At 37.2% G+C, this 19,352-nt stretch overlaps 1 long non-coding RNA gene across 1 annotated transcript in view; it reads right to left on the bottom strand.

Moving 5' to 3' along the window:
* Positions 1-19,352, bottom strand: part of LOC117202455 (uncharacterized) — a 134,676-nt gene that overhangs the window by 65,794 nt on the left and 49,530 nt on the right. The window contains exons 2-3 of the long non-coding RNA XR_004484801.2: positions 7,245-7,331; positions 4,365-4,451 (exon numbers count right to left, since the gene is read on the bottom strand). This is a non-coding gene — a long non-coding RNA (uncharacterized LOC117202455). The remainder of the gene's footprint in view (positions 1-4,364; positions 4,452-7,244; positions 7,332-19,352) is intronic.

Here is a 19,352-nt window from a genome sequence, read left to right as displayed (position 1 = left end):
AATGCTATGAGATTAGAAATGAATTACAAGAAATAAAACCATAAAAAACACAAACACAGGGAGGCTAAACAATACGTTACTAGATAACCAAGAGATCACTGAAGAAATCAAAGAGGAAATCAAAAAATACCTAGAGACAAGTGACAATGAAAACATGACAATCCACAACCTATGGGATGCAGCAAAAGCAGTTCTAAGAGGGAAGTTTATAGCTATACAAGCCTACCTTAAGAAACAAGAAAAATCTCAAATAAACAATCTAACCTTAGACCTAAAGGAACTAGAGAAAGAAGAACCAACAAAACCCAAAGTTAGCAGAAGGAAAGAAATCATCAAGATCAGAGCAGAAATAAATGAAATAGAAACAAAGAAAAGCATAGCAAAGATCAACAAAACTAAAAGCTGGTTCTTTGAGAAGATAAACAAAATTGATAAACCATTAGCCAGACTCATCAAGAAAAAGAGGGACAGGACTCAAATCAACAAAATTAGAAATGAAAAAGGATGAGTTACAACAGACACAGCAGATATACAAAGCAACCTAAGAGACTACTACCAGCAACCCTATGCCAATAAACGGACAACCTGGAAGAAATGGACAAATTCTTAGAAAGGTATAACCCTCCAAGACTGAACCAGGAAGAAATAGAAAATATGAACAGACCAATCACAAATAATGAAATTGAAACTGTGATTAAAAATCTTCCAACAAACAAAAGTCCAGGACCAGATGGCTTCACAGGTGAATTCTATCAAACATTTAGAGAAGAGCTAACACCCATCCTTCTCAAACTCTTCCAAAACATTGCGGAGGAAGGAACACTCTCAAACCCATTCTATGAGGCCACCATCACCCTGATACCAAAACCAGACAAAGCTACTACAAAAAAAGAAAATTACAGACCAATATCACTGATGAATATAACTGCAAAAATTCTCAACAAAATACTAGCAAACACAATCCAACAACACATTAAAAGGATCATACACCATGATCAAGTGGGATTTATCCCAGGGATGCAGGGATTCTTCGATATATGCAAATCAATCAATGTGATACACCATATTAACAAATTGAAGAATAAAAACCATATGATCATCTCAATAGATGCAGAGAAAGCTTTTGACAAAATTCAACACCCATTTATGATAAAAACTCTCCAGAAAGTGGGCATAGAGGGAACCTACCTCAACATAATAAAGGCCATTTATGACAAACCCACAGCGAACATCAATCTCAATGGTGAAACACTGAAAACATTTCCTCTAAGATCAGGAACAAGACAAGGATGTCCACTCTCACCACTATTATTCAACATAGTTTTGGAAGTCCTAGCCACGGCAATCAGAGAAGAAGAAGTAATAAAAGGAATACAAGTTGGAAAAGAAGAAGTAAAACTGTCATTGTTTGTAGATGACATGACAGTATACATAGAGAATCCTAAAGATGCCACCAGAAAACTACTAGAGCTAATCAATGAATCTGGTAAAGTTGCAAGATAAAAAATTATGCACAGAAATCTCTTGTATTCCTATACACTAATGATGAAAAATCTGAAAGAGAAATTAAGGAAAAACTCCCATTTACCATTGCAACAAAGAGAATAAAATACCTAGGAATAAACCTACCTAGGGAGACAAAAGACCTGTATGCAGAAAACTATAAGACACTGATGAAAGAAATTAAAGATGATACCAACAGATGGAGAGATATACCATGTTCTTGGATTGGAAGAATCAATTTTGTGAAAATGACTATACTACGCAAAGCAATCTACAGATTCAATGCAATCCCTATCAAACTACCAATGGCAATTTTTACTGAACTAGAACAAAAAATCTTATAATTTGTATGGAGACACAAAAGACCCCAAATAGCCAAAGCAGTCTCGAGGGGAAAAAAACGGAGCAGGAGGAATCAGACTCCCAGACTTAAGACTACACTATAAAGCTACAGTAATCAAGATGATATGGTACTGGCACAGAAACAGAAACATATATCAATGGAACAAGATAGAAAGCCTCGAGATAAACCCACGCACCTATGGTCAACTAATCTATGACAAAGAGGCAAAGATATACAATGGAGAAAAGACGGTCTCTTCAGTAAGTGGTGCTGGGGAAACTGGACAGCTACATGCAAAAGAATGAAATTAGAACACTCCCTAACACCATACACGAAAATAAACTCTAAGTGGATTAGGGACCTAAATGTAAGACCAGACACTATAAAACTCTTAGAGGAAAACATAGGAAGAACACTCTTTGACATAAATCACAGCAAGATCTTTTTTGATCCACGTCCTAGAGTAATGGAAATAAAAACAAAAATAAACAAATGGGACCTAATGAAACTTCAAAGCTTTTGCACAGCAAAGGAACCCATAAAGAAGATGAAAAGACAACCCTCTGAATGGGAGAAAATATTTGCAAATGAATCAACAAAGGATTAATCTCCACAATATATAAACAGCTCATGCAGCTCACTATTAAAAAACAAACAACCCAATCCAAAAATGGACAGAAGACTTAAACAGACATTTCTCCAAGGATGACATACAGATGGTCAAGAGGCACATGAAAAGCTGCTCAACATCACTAATTATTAGAGATATGCAAATCAAAACTACAATGAGGTATCACCTCACACCAGTCAGAATGGGCATCATCAGAAAATCTACAAACAACAAATGCTGGAAAAGGTGTGGAGAAAAGGGAACCCTCTTGTACTGTTGGTGAGAATGTAAATTGATACAGCCACTGTGGAGAAAAGTATGGAGGTTCCTTAAAAAACTAAAAATAGAACTCCCATACGACCCAGCATTCCCACTACTGGGCATATAACCAGAGAAAACCATAATTCAAAAAGACACATGCACCCCAGTGTTCATTTCAGCACTATTTACAATAGCCAGGTCATGAAAGCAAGCTAAATTCCCATTAACAGACGAATGGATAAAGAAGTTGTGGTACATATATACAATGGAATATTACTCAGCCATAAAAAGGAACGAAATTGGGTCATTTGTTGAGACATGGATGGATCTAGAAACTGTCATACAGAGTGAAGTAAGTCAGAAAGAGAAAAATAAATATCGTATATTAATGCATATATGTGGAACCTAGAAAAATGGTACAGATGAACCGGTTTGCAGGGCAGAAATTGAGACACAGATGTAGAGAACAAACATGTGGACACCAAGGGGGGAAAGCTGTGGGGGGTGGGGGTGGGGGTGTGATGAATTGGGAGGTTGGGATTGACATATATACACTGATGTGTATAAAATTGATGACTAATAAGAACCTGCTGTATAAAAAAAAAATTAAATTAAATTAAAAAATTAAATAAAGAAAAGATAATGTAAATCAGTGCTGCCACTACTGAAAACATTATGGAGGGTTCTGAAAAAAAAAAAATTTACACAATGTGGAATGATCTCCAAGGTGTATTATAAAGTAAAAATGCAAGTTGTAGACCAATAGTCACATTACAGTACTGTTTATTTTATAAACTAGTTACACAATACTATATATTTTTATATATTCTTTATGTACACAAAACTATATATTCTTTATGTATATATATATATGTAATAAGTACATAGAAAACAATGACAAATTAAACTATTACTTTATCTGAATTTTTAAAATATTTATGAAAATGCATTTATTTAATATTTCTATAATTAAAATATATAATTTTTAATATATTAAAATGATTATAAACACAGGAATTTGAAAATGATATATTAATATGAAGCTGTCAGGGCCATCTTGAAATTCATCTTTGGAATAGTTTTATTCCACTAAATTAAATAAAACTATTTCTACTCAAATATGGCTTTTATTATGCCAACAATTAGAATTCTTTCTACTAATAATACTATTTAGAAGATATTTCAATAGCTAACTTTTCTTATTTTCCATTTAATTTTATTTTTATAATGCTTCTCACACTATGAAATTTTCTAGACTTCTGTCCTGGCTCATTGCCTTCACCATTAAACTAAAGATCTTCTGCACACTATATATAAGAAGGTATATTACTCCACTTTTCAAGGGATCATTTGTGCTTTGTTTGATGTCAAATGAAATTTTTAGATATTTTCCTTAAATAGTATAGTGAGCAGTAAATTAAATCTCTAGAACGTAATTCCTAATTAATCCTATTAGCTTTTTTCTCACCCTAGAACATAAACACTTTTACAACACTTTTTTAGTTCCAGCACTTTTTCAAAATTCCTGGGCTATGATGCATACTTAATAAGTAAGAATGGGTTGATGGATGGATGGATGAATGGATGAACAGATGACTTGGTAACAAGATGCTTTTGAAAACTGGTATAGAGATAAATATATCTTACCTTAGTCTTCCATTCTGAACTGTTCCTTAAATCTTTCACAAGAACCATAAAGGCATCCGCTTCCAATGCAAGAGTTTTATTGCTTCACTAGAAGACATTATGCACCAGGGTTCAGAGACGCTTGATGAGTACACAATGCTTACGTAGGTTATTCTGTCCCTTTGTACATTCTTCATTACAAAATTACATGTTCCCACCTTGAAAAACAGATGCCTATATTGTGATTCCCCCAACGAATAAAAAAAACCCTAGCCTTTGTATGATGTTTTGCCATATAAAAAGTAATCTTACATATACACATATATTACTTGGAAGAACCCTTTTTAAAATTGCAAACCACTTCTCTACATAGCTCTCATCTCCCAACCTTTCTTTATTTTTCCCCATAACACCTGTCATCTTCTAGCATATCATTTACTTACTTTTTTTTATTGTCTGTCTCTTCCCTATCTTCCTCGGCCCAACCACCCACTTTCATATATACTAAATATAAGCTCTATGAGAGAAAGGAATTTTGTTTATTTTCTTCACTACTGAATTGCCAGTGCCTAAAACAGAGCCTGGTACATAACAGGCACTTAATAAAATGTTGTTGAATTAATGAATGAATATAGTCTTTATGCTATTTTTACATTGCTTCAATGGATGAAATTTGAGAATGAGAAAGTTTGGCTTTTTGAATAAGAGGACACCTCCAATTTTCCCTATTTTATTGATGATGTAATTGCTTTGGCAAATAAATTAAATGGCACAATAATAATATAATAATCTTCAAGTCCTACACAGACACAGACAGTTCTCTCAGATTCTAAGATGAACAGCTCTTTATCATGAATCAGGCTGTTCATTTCACTTTACCTTTGTCTGCATGACTTGGGGCTCATCACAGATTGAAATTGAGGGTGAAATGGGAAACTACATTGTATACAGTGAATAGAACCACCAGTTTTCAAAGAAGAGTTTTTAAAATTAAGGTAAATTTATTTGCAAAGGAATTTATATAACATGATGTAGTCAATACTACCACAAAACATGTTCTGCCCAACTTGTTTAATAAAATGCTTTTGTAGCATCTCTGTATAATCAGATCTATATTTTGGCATTATTCCACAGTAAAACTGATTCACATTCTCTAAGTACGTGATGCCTATATAGGAGAGAAATTTGAACTTTCTCTCAGCTTAAGCAGGCTCAGGACAATGTGAAGGAACTAAGGTGAGAAGTAGGCTGGACTTATCTGTCCTGTCTTCTCTGGCCCTCATTCTGTCTCTGCTCCCCTCCAGTTTGCCACTTCCCCCCACATACATACAATTTTGCTTTTTTTACATCTCTAGCAGTGTTAGGGCTGGGTTAAAGTAGGAAACATTAGAGAAAAGGAGACACTTTAAAATATACCTCTGTTACCAAACACCTCTCTTGGCTGTCACTGTCTTCTGTGTGGCAGGTGTCCTAGCATTGCCCCACCGCCCCACACACACCAAGGGGTACATGTGTAGGTTCTTCAGGAAAATGTATAAAAGCCTCCACAAGGTAGTTTGCTGATATAAAGGACACTCTGCAGCTTCACCTCCCTCTATTTTCTCTCCCCACCTCTTGCTTTTTGGAGCTCTATCTCAGCAGGCAGCTCTCTGCCATCACGTACTCACACGATAGCTGCAGCCCGAATTCCTTCCACAGGGTCTACCTAACCCCTCCATCCTTGCCACACGAAGCATTGAGAATCCACCCTGCCATCTCCTCCCTACTCCTTTCCCCCTGTTCTACTAGGTATGGGGGACAGAACAACAAGCATATGTACTGTCTCAGCAGATATGCAGCCACGAGCTGAGCTAGCTGCTTCCCTTCCTTATGGATGAGGCAGTGTAGTAGTAAAAGAAACAAGCACATTTGCCAGACTGCTTCAGTTCAAATCCCAGTGCCTCTATCAACCAGTCCTGTGACACTGGGCAAGTTTTAAAATTTCTCTGTAACTCAGACTGAGTCTGCAAAACAGAGATAAAATAGCTCCTAACACATAGGGTCATTATGAAGACTGAATAAATTGATACATGTACTACTCTGATAATAGTACCTGATAAAAGTGCCAATCCATATGTGTTGTCTATCATCAACCCAAGTTTCTAGTAGTGGTTGTTTTAAAAATGCTTTTGCGGATCAGGGGAATGTGACTTCCATCCCTGACCACTCTTGTCAAGGGTACGTGGAAAAGGTTCAACACTCTCCTTTCAGGCAGAGGACCACTCTGACACTCCTGCCCATTTCTAAGCACCATCTTCTCTTGCCTGGACACCTGCAATAGCACCCTCACCCAACCCCTCACCATCCTACAATCCATTCTCCCTCCTACAATTAGGACAGTTTTCTTAAAACAGAGGTCAGTACAATTTTTTCTATAAAGGGTCAGATAGTAAATATTTCAGGTTTTGCAGGACTAGAGACAAAATCAAGGATATTATGTAGGCACTTTTATAACAAGAGAGATGAAAAAATTTCACAACATTTTTACTGACAGAATTCAAAATATATTGATAATTGAAAACCATTTGAAAATACAGGTACACTAATGAAAGGAAAGTAGTTATTGGGGAGGGGATAACATTCTCTTAATTGGGATTTAAATTAGTGTTCTCTAACATCAAAATGATTGCAAATGTTTATTTGTTAAAGCTGATCTGAAATGGAATTTTACATGCTTCATCTTGAAAATGTCTTTTCACAGAAATTGATACTGAAATGACTACCCAATAAATTTATATATATTGAAGCTTAAAGATTATCTAAAGAACCCACAGACTTTTTTTTCTTTTAATATTCAGTCATGTCCATAGAATAGACAGACGAGAGAAACTTCACAGTAAAGAAGACTGCTTCTGCACTTACCAGCGCCTCAGGGTAGAATCCGTGACAGTAGTCACAGTGAGACTGATTACCATGGCTCTTCCTCACTCGAGATAAAACATAGTGCCACTAAAAACAAAAATAAACAAATAGGACCTAATGAAACTTCAAAGCTTTTGCACAGCAAAGGAAACTGTAAACAAGACCAAAAGACAACCCTCAGAATGGGAGAAAATATTTGCAAATGAAGCAACTGACAAAGGATTAATCTCCAAAATTTACAAGCAGCTCATGCAGCTCAATTACAAAAATCAAACAACCCAATCCAAAAATGGGCAGAAGACCTAAATAGACATTTCTCCAAAGAAGATATACAGAGTGCCAACAAACACATGAAAGAATGCTCAACATCATTAATCATTAGAGAAATGCAAATCAAAACTACAATGAGATATCATCTCACACTGGTCAGAATGGCCATCATCAAAAAATCTAGAAACAATAAATGCTGGAGAGGGTGTGGAGAAAAATGGAACACTCTTGCTCTGTTGGTGGGAATGTAAATTGATACAGCCACTATGGAAAACAGTATGGAGGTTCCTTAAAAAACTAAAAATAGAACTACCATACTACCCAGCAATCCCACTACTGGGCATATACCCTGAGAAAACCATAATTCAGAAAGAGTCATGTACCACAGTGTTCACTGCAGCTCTATTTACAATAATCAGGACATGGAAGCAACCTAAGTGTCCATCAACAGATGAATGGATAAAGAAGATGTGGTACATATATACAATGGAATATTACTCAGCCATAAAAAGAAACGAAATTGAATTATTTGTACTGAGGTGGATGGACCTAGAGTCTGTCATACAGAGTGAAGTAAGTCAGAAGGAGAAAAACAAATACCGTATGCTAACGGTATATGGAATCTAAAAAAAAAAAAAGAAAAAGAAAGGTCATGGAGAACCTAGGTGCAAGATGGGAATAAAGATGCAGACCTACTAAAGAATGGACTTGAGGATACGGGGAGGGGGAAAGGTAAGCTGGGCTGGGACAAAGTGAGAGAGTGGCATGGACATATATACAGTACCAAATGTAAAATAGATAGCTGGTGGGAAGCAGCTGCATAGCACAGGGAGATCAGCTCGGTGCTTTGTGACCACCTAGAGGGGTGGGATAGGGAGGGTGGGAGGGAGGGAGACGCAAGAGGGAGGAGATTTGGGGATATATGTATATGTATAGCTGATTCACTTTGTTATAAAGCAGAATCTAACACACCACTGTAAAGCAATTATACTCCAATAAAGATGTTAAAAAAACCAAACAACCAAAAAAACAAGTAAAGCTCTGTAGCTTGATGGGTAGGCCATCAGATAGAATCTGAACTGTAGTATATTAACTTGGTCTCCTATGTCTAATGAGACTGTTTATGAGAGTTCTCATAAAATCTATAATAATTCTAGAAAGAAGTCATAGAAAATATACATTATGACAAAGTACTCAAGAAAGAGACAAAAAAAGACTAATTACTATTAACAAATTTTTCAAACCAAATCAACACTGTAATATCTATGTAAAAATATGCTCTCAGCAAGACTAAAAGCAATAGTTTTTTACTAGTAGGCCCAGTACTTTCTTTAAAATATAATTGTATGAGACAAAGCTTTAGTTTCTAAAGATCTTCTAAAATATTCCTATTGCTTCCTCAAATACAGACTGCCTCATTCCTGCAAATTGTTTTTCTAATTCTGTTCAAGAATATCAACTTCATTAAAACTTTAAAGACTTAAAAAAAAATAGTGCCAAAGTGTTTAGGTGTTTCTGAGAGTTGTTACTGTACATTTTACAATAATCAAGCCATTGAAGATTTGGGGTAACACGTAAAGACACAAGGCAAGAACATTAAAGTAAGCATTATGCACACCTGCTACTATTAAAAAATGCAACAATGCTATTTTCAACGTATTTTCAGTAAAGTGTCATCGATAACAGGACGAACAGAGGTTGCAGAAACTATCAAAACATCAAAAGTAGAATCAACGGTTTTAGAAATCTCCTTTCGAAGCTGGAAAGTTGAGTCAAAAATAGAAAAATTTCTTAATCAAAATATATTAGGAATATTTTTGTAACATGAACATATGTTAGAATATATGTTAAAATATAATTAAAATATTAGTCAGACTAAATTTTACAATCTTATAACTATTACATATGCCCAGGGTTTTTTTAAATCATTTTTCTCCTTTTACTTTCAAATAATTTTTTACAAAAATGTTAAATCATAGCATTTAATGATTATAGTTTCAATTGCCATTCAGCAATGATTTGTTAAATCAACTTTATTTTAATGGGGTATGTAGGTTCACTTGGAGTTGACCAGAATTCATTGTGGTGGGGAGATGCATCCTCTCCCTCTGTCTTCTGAAGGAGCCATTGTGCATGGAAACAGAGAGATGGTCCAGTCTTTGCAGCTCAGGCCAGGAGAGACACTCAGTTTCACTATGGTCACTTGTGCAGAAACAGCCAGTGAATCCAGCTGTGGTAAGTATCAAGATCCCGAACATCGGACTCTGCAGAAAGTGTCTTATTGTCCTTAGTGAACTTTCTCAGTAATTGACCTTCCTCTGAGGCCACGGCAACATGAGGTCAGGCAAAACCAGGCTGATGTGGAGAACAGTTTTCCCCAAATCAAAGCCCAAATAGGACTGAGGACTTTGTAAAGATATCTGATGGGTTTACTCCTTGGCTAAAGTCAATGTGATCTAGACCTTGAGGGAACCAGAGTGTATGTTAATTTCCATTAATAAAAGTGAGGAGAAATGTTTACAGAAACAGTACCACCCCCCTCCAAATCCACGTCCTTCTCCCTCCCTGCCTTTCATCTCCTCTGTTACCTATCAATCACCTGAAGGGAAGATCCTCCTGAGCTGACAGCATCCTCTAGCGAGAAGATAATGGTATTCTCTCTGTAGATTAACGCTCTATTTGAAAAGCAAACCCCACTGTCACCCACTATTAGTGTGTGTCCCTGTGCTTCTGCGTGATGAGTCTTCCCATTCAGTAGGTTGTCTTTTCATTCTGTCGATGGTTTCCTTTGCTGTGCAAAAGCTTTTAAGTTCAATTAGGTCCCATTTCTTTATTTTTGCTTTTATCTCCTTTATTTTAGGAGACAGGTCCAAAAAATATTGCTGCAATTTATGTCAGAGTGTTCTATGTTTTCCTCTAGGAGCTTTATAGTATCCGGTCTTACATTTAGATTGTTAATCCATTTTGAGTTTATTTTTGTGTATGGTGTCAGAGAATGTTCTAATTTCATTCTTTTACATGTAGCTGTCCAGTTTTCCCAGAACCACTTATTGAAGAGACTGTCTTTTCTCCCTTACATATTCTTGCCTCCTTTGTTGTAGATTAATTGACCATAAGTGTGTGGGTTTACTTCTGGGCTCTCTATTCTCTTCCATTGATCTATGTGCCTGTTTTCATGCCAGTACCATTTGGTTTTCTTTTTGTTTGTTTGTCTGTTTTTTGAAGAGAGGTATACTTTTTTATTCTCACAAAGTCTCTATTTCTAAATAGACCTATAATACAGAATCTTACCTTGAGATCCATACATAAACATCAAGAATATTTTATTTTTTAAATTTTTATTGGAGTATAGTTATTTACTATGTTGTATCAGTTTCAGGTGTATAGCAAAGTAAATCAGTTGTACATATACATATATCTGCTCTTTTTTTTTAGACTCTTTTCCCATATAGGCCATTACAGAGTGTTGAGTAAAGTTCCCTGTGCTCTACAGCAGGTTCTTCTTAGTTATCTATTTTATATATGGTAGTGTGTATATGATAAAGAAGGTGTGGTACATATATACAGTGGAATATTACTCAGCCACAAAAAGAACGAAATAATGCCATTTGTAGCCACATGGATGGACCTAGAGATTATCATACTGAGTGAAGTAAGTCAGACACAGAAAGTCAAATATCATATGATACCACTTATATGTTGAATCTAAAAAAAAGAGTACAAATAAACTTATTTACAAAGCAGAAATAGAGTCACAGATGTAGAAAACAAACTTATGGTTACCAGGGGATGGGGGGGGAGGGATAAACTGGGAGATTGGGATTGACATATACACTGTACAGTTTTGATTACTGTAGCTTTGTACTATAGTATAGTATGAAGTCAGGGAGTGTGATTCCTCCAGCTCTGTTCTTTATCAAGACTGTTTTGGCTATTCAGGGTCTTTTGTGTTTCCATACAATTTAAAAATTCTTTGTTCTAGGTCTGTGAAAAGTGCCATTGGAATTTTTATAGGGATTGCATTGAATCTGTAGATTGCCTTGGATAATCACATTTATAAGGAAACACTAAGTTATGATACTAAAAGTATTCTAGACTTTTTCTAAGAGCTCTTTCTACAATTATCACCAGGAATTCCCACTGGCCCTTACACAAGTAATCCAAATGTAACCTACTGTAGGATTCTAGGCCCAGTCATTTTAAATAGTTTGAACTTGGGTCCACTTAGTGATATATTACAGCTGCCACTCCTTATTCTTATATCCCTCTTCGAGTCTCTGAAGAGGACAATTAAGCACTGCTTGTGGCTCTGCATTCACTGCTGTCCTCGTCAACCTTCTACACTGTTGTCTGCAGCCAAGTAAGCTGCCAGAGTCCTCTAGAGGATGGAGTGTTCCCACAACTTGGTACTTGCTTGTTGGTGAATCCATGGTACCCTTGGAATAAAAGACTCTCTTCCCATATCCTCTAGATCCACCTCTAAGTTCACTTGCAGTTGCATTTCCTGTTCTCTGACACTTCCCTGTATTCTGCCAGCTTTCTACATCAAGTATCCACATTTTCTGGCCACTGCCTTAGGACTTTCTCTGGAACCAAGGTAGAGCTTGCTCAGTCCACATGCAGGGTACCCCAGAAGGCCTGGGGATCTTATCCATTAGACTTCTCCTTTATTCATAAGAACCTTATCTAAAAGGCTGTGTTATCTCTGTCTGTTAACTAGGCACCATGCCTTTATCTCCCTTTCCCCACCCTGATGAATAGATGAATAGATCAGTTGTGCCTACATATGCCCAAAGCCAAATTGTAACAATGGATAAGTTTAAGTTCTTTCCCAGCAGTCTGAGTGGTCCTACACCAAAGGCAGGTTAAAACCAAACCTGGGATGTTCTCAGACTATTAAAATAGACTGACTCTGTAGAATGCAAAGAAGATCTAAGGTGGGGTAATGAAGTGGAGTTGTCTAAGCATATAAAATCCTATGTGAGTCTCAGCTTCAGTCCCTGCTATATGCACATTTTTTTCAATTAGCCCTCATAACAACACTATGGGATAAGTGATATCCTTGTTTATGAATGAAGATGCCAAGACACCTTGACTTGTCTAAAACAGCACACTTAGTAATGGGAAGACGTGGATTTGCATTTCAAAGTGGGGAAAAGAAAGATACCATCTATCTGGTGGCAGTATTATCAAAATTATTAACTAGAAAAGTATCCAAAGCAAGAATTGACTAAGACGTTTAGCAAATGTGTGGATACAGTATAGTTTCATCTTCTTCAGCACTAACCTAATATTGTCAAGATAAATGCATTCCTTCTTCAGTATACTCTTAGGCATGTAGAATATACATCAATATATTCCTAAGCATAGCACTATTTATAGTGGTATCCAGAAAAGTTTTTTACTTTTCCCATGGGACAGAAGATGGTAATCTTTTATTCAGGCTGAAGACTTTGTGCACATTTATAACATCATTGCTAGAAGCTGTCTGGGGGAAAGCCCAGATAAAATTAAGTCATCTTTCAAATATTAAAATTAATTCCAATTTCAGTCTTTCAAGACATATGCCCAACAAAAGACCCAACGCTTTCATCATCTGCATCTTTAAAATGTATTTTAAGTGCCACATGCCTTAGCTAACAAGATCCCTAAGTTTAAGACTCTAATCTAAAATTTTTACCTTGTAGTGCTATAAATATTAAACTATTGTTGAGGTTCAGAGGCCCATTAACTCTTATTGCCAGAGATTTCCCATGTGAAAGATGGAATGAATATCATAAGATTACTGTCTACTTCAAAGATCCACATGCAAAGATCAATGAAGCTGTTCTGACTCCTTAAATTAGGAAACAAAAATATTCCATTCTTTTTATTCTTGGAATCTTTAACACACTTCAAGGAAACAGACTAAATGCTCTTTGAAACGGTTTGTTTATTCTTTACTTAAAAGAAAATTTCATTTGCAGATTCAAAGGCAGCGTATAAATACAACCCTCTGAGTCCTTTTCAATATGAGGCATGGAATTGGGGAGATCATTTTCCTTGGCATGTGTAGGATCTAAGCTCAAAGAAAGAATCCTGTGTTCACTTCCTTTAATCAAATTATATGTTTCAGTCTGTTTTTGAGCTGTCCTCTGCTATCTTGCACTTGGCAAGGATAAATCTAATATTAACTTTCTGTTTGGGGCAAAATACTAAGTTTTGTTTCTATATTTTTATCTGTGCTTTACTTTCTACACAAACAAGCATGTGGCTTAACTTACATTTACATGTCACCCTTACTAAGTCCAATGCATCATCTGCTGCCCCAGTCTTTGTCCCAGTCTTTCTCTACCTCTGCCAGACCGTGAGCAAAGAGCCTTTGGCCTGGTCTCACGCTCACTAATAATAATCCCTTTCATTGCTGGGTCTGGGCCCTGGGAGCAGTCCTTTGCCTTATCACAGGACTCCCCTGATTTTATTATTTCTCTTTTCATTTTTCAGCAACATGCTACTTTCTCTTTTCAATAATTGATTATATTCATGATTTCTGCCAGTGGATTGAACATGAATCTCTTTAAGCAAAGAATGTTAGATTTTGAAAGACTTTAAATTCCCTCAATAAATTCCTAATTAGCATAAACTGCCACTCACCTGCCTCTGATACACAAATGTGTCATCCTTAACTGTGACTGAAGGAAGGTGAAAGGTATTGAAGCAAAGCAAGCCTTTTATTTATTTTTTTAACTTTTTATTTTTATGCTATTTATTTATTTTTAAAATGAAGTAGAGTTGAGGCTTCCCTGGTGGCGCAGTGGTTGAGAGTCCGCCTGCCGATGCAGGCGACACGGGTTCGTGCCCCGGTCCGGGAGGATCCCACATGCCGCGGAGCGGCTGGGCCCGTGAGCGTCCGGAGCCTGTGCTCCACAACGGGAGAGGCCACAGCAGTGAGAGGCCCGCGTACCGCAAAAAAAAAACCATGAAGTATAGTTGATTTACGATTAGTTTCAGGTGTGCAGCATGGTGATTCAGTTTTGTTGTTGTTGGGTTTTATTTTTTTTTGGTATTTATCTATCTATCTTTATTTATTTATTTATTTTTACATCTTTATTGGAGTATAATTGCTTTCCAATGTTGTGTTAATTTCTGATGTATAACAAAGTGAATCAGCTATATATATACATATATCCCCATATCCCCTCCCTCTTGAGCCTCCCTCCTACCCTCCCTATCCCACCCCTTTAACTGGTCACAAAGCACTGAGCTGATCTCCCTGTGCTATGCAGCTGCTTCTCACTAGCTATCTATTTTACATTTGGTAGTGTATATATGTCAATGCCACTCTCTCACTTCGTCCCAGCTTCCCCTAACCACCCGCCATGTCCTTAAGTCCATTCTCTACGTCTGCATCTTTATTCCTGTCTTGCCCCTAAGTTCATCAGAACCTTTTTTTTTTTTTAGATTCCATATACATGTGTTAACATACAGTATTTGCTTTCCTCTTTCTGACTTACTTCACTCTGTATGACAGACTCTAGGTCCATCCACCTACAAATAACTACAATTCTACAAATAACTCAATTTTGTTTCTTTTTATGGCTGAGGAATATTCCATTGTATATATGTGCCACATCTTCTTTATCCATTCATCTGTTGATGGACACTTAGGTCCATGTCCTGGCTATCGTAAATACAGCTGCAGTGAACATTGTGATACATGACTCTTTTTGAATTATGGTTTTCTCAGGGTATATGCCCAGTAGTGGGATTGCTGGGTTATATGGTAATTCTATTTTTAGTTTTTTAAGGAACCTCCATACTGTTCTCCATAGTGGTTGTGTCCATTTATATTCCCACCAACAGTGCAAGAGTGTTCCCTTTTCTCCACACCCTCTCCAGCATTTATTGTTTGCAGATTTTTGATGATGGCCATTCTGAACGGTGTGAAGTGATACCTCATTGTGGTTTTGATCTGCATTTTTCTAATGATTAGTGTTCTTGAGCTTTTTAAATATCCCTAGATTGAAATCAAGTTCAGCAGCATTTACGTTGGCATCCCAAATGAAACATCCCAAGGCTACTTAATGGGAACAGCTATTAGTACTGCACAGAACCCCAGCCTTGACTCTGCTTCCTTCTGAATACTAGACCTTCCATAGTTAACCAGGGGCCTCCTGGCATCAGATAAAGCCAAAAGTATTAGAAGTTAGAGTGCTAATTATAGACTAAATTTTCTGCTCCTTTTTGTGACTAAATTTTCTGCTCCTTTTTGTGACTAAATTTTCTTCAGGATGCTGACCCTGAAGCCCTAAAATCTTGGCACCTGTTGTTTCACACTGAAAAGTGTTATGCTTTTCTCTTACATACTGAAGTAGTTCATGACCTTAAAATAGATTTAGTGAAAAGGCCGCAGCTTTCTATTATTTTTTCCCATTGGTTCCAACAAGGTCACAGGAACAGAGCAAGTAACCTGTATTGTTATACGAATTTGGTTTGCCTTATGTTACATATAAGAGGGCTTTCAGAGACATAAATTGCTTTTTCCTCAACCTTTCTTCTTCTTAGTACTTAATGGAGATTGACAAGCTTAGGCATCGATCTCAGTCTTGCCAAAGTGGTGCTTGGGCTAAAACCTACTTCTTCTTTCTGGGCTTCCTTTGCTCTTTCTAATTCCCAACAGTTTACCAAGAGTATAGTGTAGCAAGATAGTATCTCTCCCCAGAGACTTGGCATTTAACTAGATTAGGATTCCAAGGCAAATAAAATGCTTCATGGCCTGGTGGCTTAATTAAGCTCTTGTTAATTAACTAGTCAGTGGATTGATGACAAGAAGTTTAGTTTTACCAGGAAAGAGAGAAAATAGAGACTTCTGTTTTTTTCCCATTTTGTCATATGTGCACTTTAGAAAAATTGATAAACTACTGAACCCAATCTGAATGCTAAGTTCCTAAGATATCTACATTCTAAATAATGAATGTCAAGGTTAGGACTGATGCTGTATATTGGTGGGTTAAGTATATTGTGTGATTACAGGAGCAGCATACATTCTCTCACCAGTCTATAAATCCCCTCTGCCAACCCTCTCCAAGCTTGCCTATTATAGTTAGATTTATATTATAGGCTCTAAATGCCTGACTCTTTGAGTTGCAGCACAAATATGCTGTTTCCTGAAAAGTGATTTTAAGTATCATGAAGGTATAGCCTCTTAAATTAATGGAGTGGTTCATGTCAGTGAATTCCCTTATTGGACGATAGAGAGCAACAGGGAGAACATCAACACCCATGCTCTCCACTGTGGTAAACTCACAAGGCTACTCTCAATAACACATTCAGGGGCACTAATCTATTAGTTGGTAAGGAAGAATGACAGAGAGTGAATAATTTCCCCAAAATTTAAGAAGGCAGTTTATGAGTGATAATGAGACTGGGCCACTAAAGGAACTAACATATACATACATAATAGAACAATTGTATTTAACCCCTTCCCCTAAAAAACATTTCTTTTTCATTCATTCAACAAGTATTTCTTGAGTGCCGACTACGTACCAGAAAGTGCTGCAGGCACGGAAGATTCAGCCGTGACATAGTGTGATTTCCATGTTAGAATTATCACTCTGGATCTCACGAGAAGATACATCAGGGTGACAAAGTCAAAAGCAGGGGAGTGAGTTAGGAACCTATTCCAACAGTCCAGGAGAGAAATGATAATGGCTTGAAGAATGATAGTAGTCATGGAGGTAATTCGGGATATAGATTGAAGGTAGAGCCAACAGGACTTGCTGATAGATTGGAAGAAATGTAGGAGAGACCTGAGCAAATGGAGGAAGAAAAATGACATTTACGAAGAAGGAAAGACTAAGGGAGTTTTGGGACAGAATCAAGAGTTCTGGTTTTTAGATAAGTGTTGATATGGAGTAGATAGCTAAATATATTAGTCAGAAATTCAGAGAAGAGGACTGTCTGGAAATATGAAGGTGGAAAATGTTGGCAGATGGATGGTATTCAAAGCTGGGTGTCTGGATGTGGTCAACTAGAGAGTGAAGAGAGAAAGAAGAAAAATTTCAAATCTTGGGTCCCACCAAAACCTAGAATTCAGGAAGAGAAGAGGAGCTAGAGAAGGAGATTGGAAAAGCCTATCTAGTGAGAACCAGAAGAGTTTAGTGTCCTGTAAGCTGAGTGAAGAAAGGATTTCAAGAAGAAGGGAATGATCAACGGTGTTGAATGAAACAGAAGGTAGAGCAAGATGAGAAATTGGACTTGACTATTGACTTGGCTAAGTAAAGTCAACGGGGAGATTGACTTTGACAATAGCAACTTCAGTAAAAGGCTGGCAGTAAAGGCCTGATTGTGATGAACACTCTGAGTGAGAAGTGAAGTAGTGGAAGCAGGAAATGTAGACACTAGTCTCCCAAAACATTTATTAAAAGAGAACAAAGATATGAGGCAGAAGCTGGAGAGGGACATTTGGCCAAGTGAAGTTTTTGTTGTCTGCTGGTCTGTGTTTAAAGAGGTTGGGATTCTTCAGGCGGAGAGAAGGAGAAATGACCTGGAAGAAGAGGAACAAGAGTACCTACCTGCCTCTAGCCAGGGCCAGTGCAGAAGAAAACAATCACCTAGTGAGAAGGTTGTGACAGAAGTCGTGTCCTCAGGGAACTGAGAGGTTCTGCTATCTCACCCAGCTGAAGGGAACGTTGAGAGAAGAGGCTGAGGGTACAGATTTTGCTAATGACAGACCATGAGCTCCAAAGAACACAGGGGAAGGAACTGGCAGGTTGGGGTTTTCAGGGGTGAAACTGTGAGCCATAAGATGATGGACAAAGCTTACAGAATAAGATTTGAGAAAGTCTGAGCTTCTTCTGTTGAGTGTGGTCCATAGGAGTATAGAAAATATTGAAAATATATGACATTATGTTCCTTACTTTGCCACTTCCAGGCTGCCTTGAATGTTTACTTTATGATATTTTATATTTTAAATAAACTCAGGTGAGGATGGTAGAGAGAGAAATATGATCTACAATGTGATATGGCCAGGGTACCAGATGGCACTGAGAATTTGGAATATGTTTGTTTCTGGTTTAAAAGAGGGAAAGAGTCAGAAGGGGGACTGAGTTTCTCACGAGGTGAATTTGTAGGGTTCTACCAGGCAGAGGCTGTAGTATATAGGGGTCTGCTTCCTTAGCTACCATTAAGGCAGAAAAAACCTCACACTTTTTTTTTCCTCTTACCCATCTATCTTTTCTAAGATTAGGCAGGGGGGTGGGAAAGTAGACATTAAAGAATCAAGAGAAATCCAGAGAACATAAGAATATAAACTTTAATACTCCCAGTTATTTTAACTCATTTTCCTTTACTGCAAATAATTATCCATTTGAATTTTCCCATGTTTATCCTATTTTCAAGACTTTTTATTTTTTAAATGAATTTATTTATTTATTTATTTTTGGCTGTGTCGGGTCTTCGTTTCTGTGCGAGGGCTTTCTCTAGTTGCGGTGAGCGGGGACCACTCTTCATCACGGTGCGCGGGCCTCTCACTGTCGCGGCCTTCTCTTGTTGCGGAGCACAGGCTCCAGACGCGCAGGCTCAGTAGCTGTGGTGCGCGGGCTTAGCTGCTTCGCGGCATGTGGGATTTTTCCCAGACCAGGGCTCAAACCCGTGTCCCCTGCATTGGCAGGCAGATTCTCAACCACTGTGCCACCAGGGAAGCCCAAGACTTTTTATTTTTAGAATATGGAAAAGGAATTGTATTTATACCTGAAACCTTAATGAGTTCTTAAACTTATTTATATTTCTTTTGCCCTTCAACTTATCTTTTTTACTTGCTTCCATTCTAATTTCAAATAGAGTGACTGGAATCTTATA

This window comes from Orcinus orca, chromosome 1, assembly GCF_937001465.1.
Source record: "Orcinus orca chromosome 1, mOrcOrc1.1, whole genome shotgun sequence".
Classification (NCBI taxonomy): domain Eukaryota; kingdom Metazoa; phylum Chordata; class Mammalia; order Artiodactyla; family Delphinidae; genus Orcinus; species Orcinus orca.
Note: the sequence above shows the minus strand (reverse complement) of the source record. Positions and strands in the feature narration are given on the sequence as shown.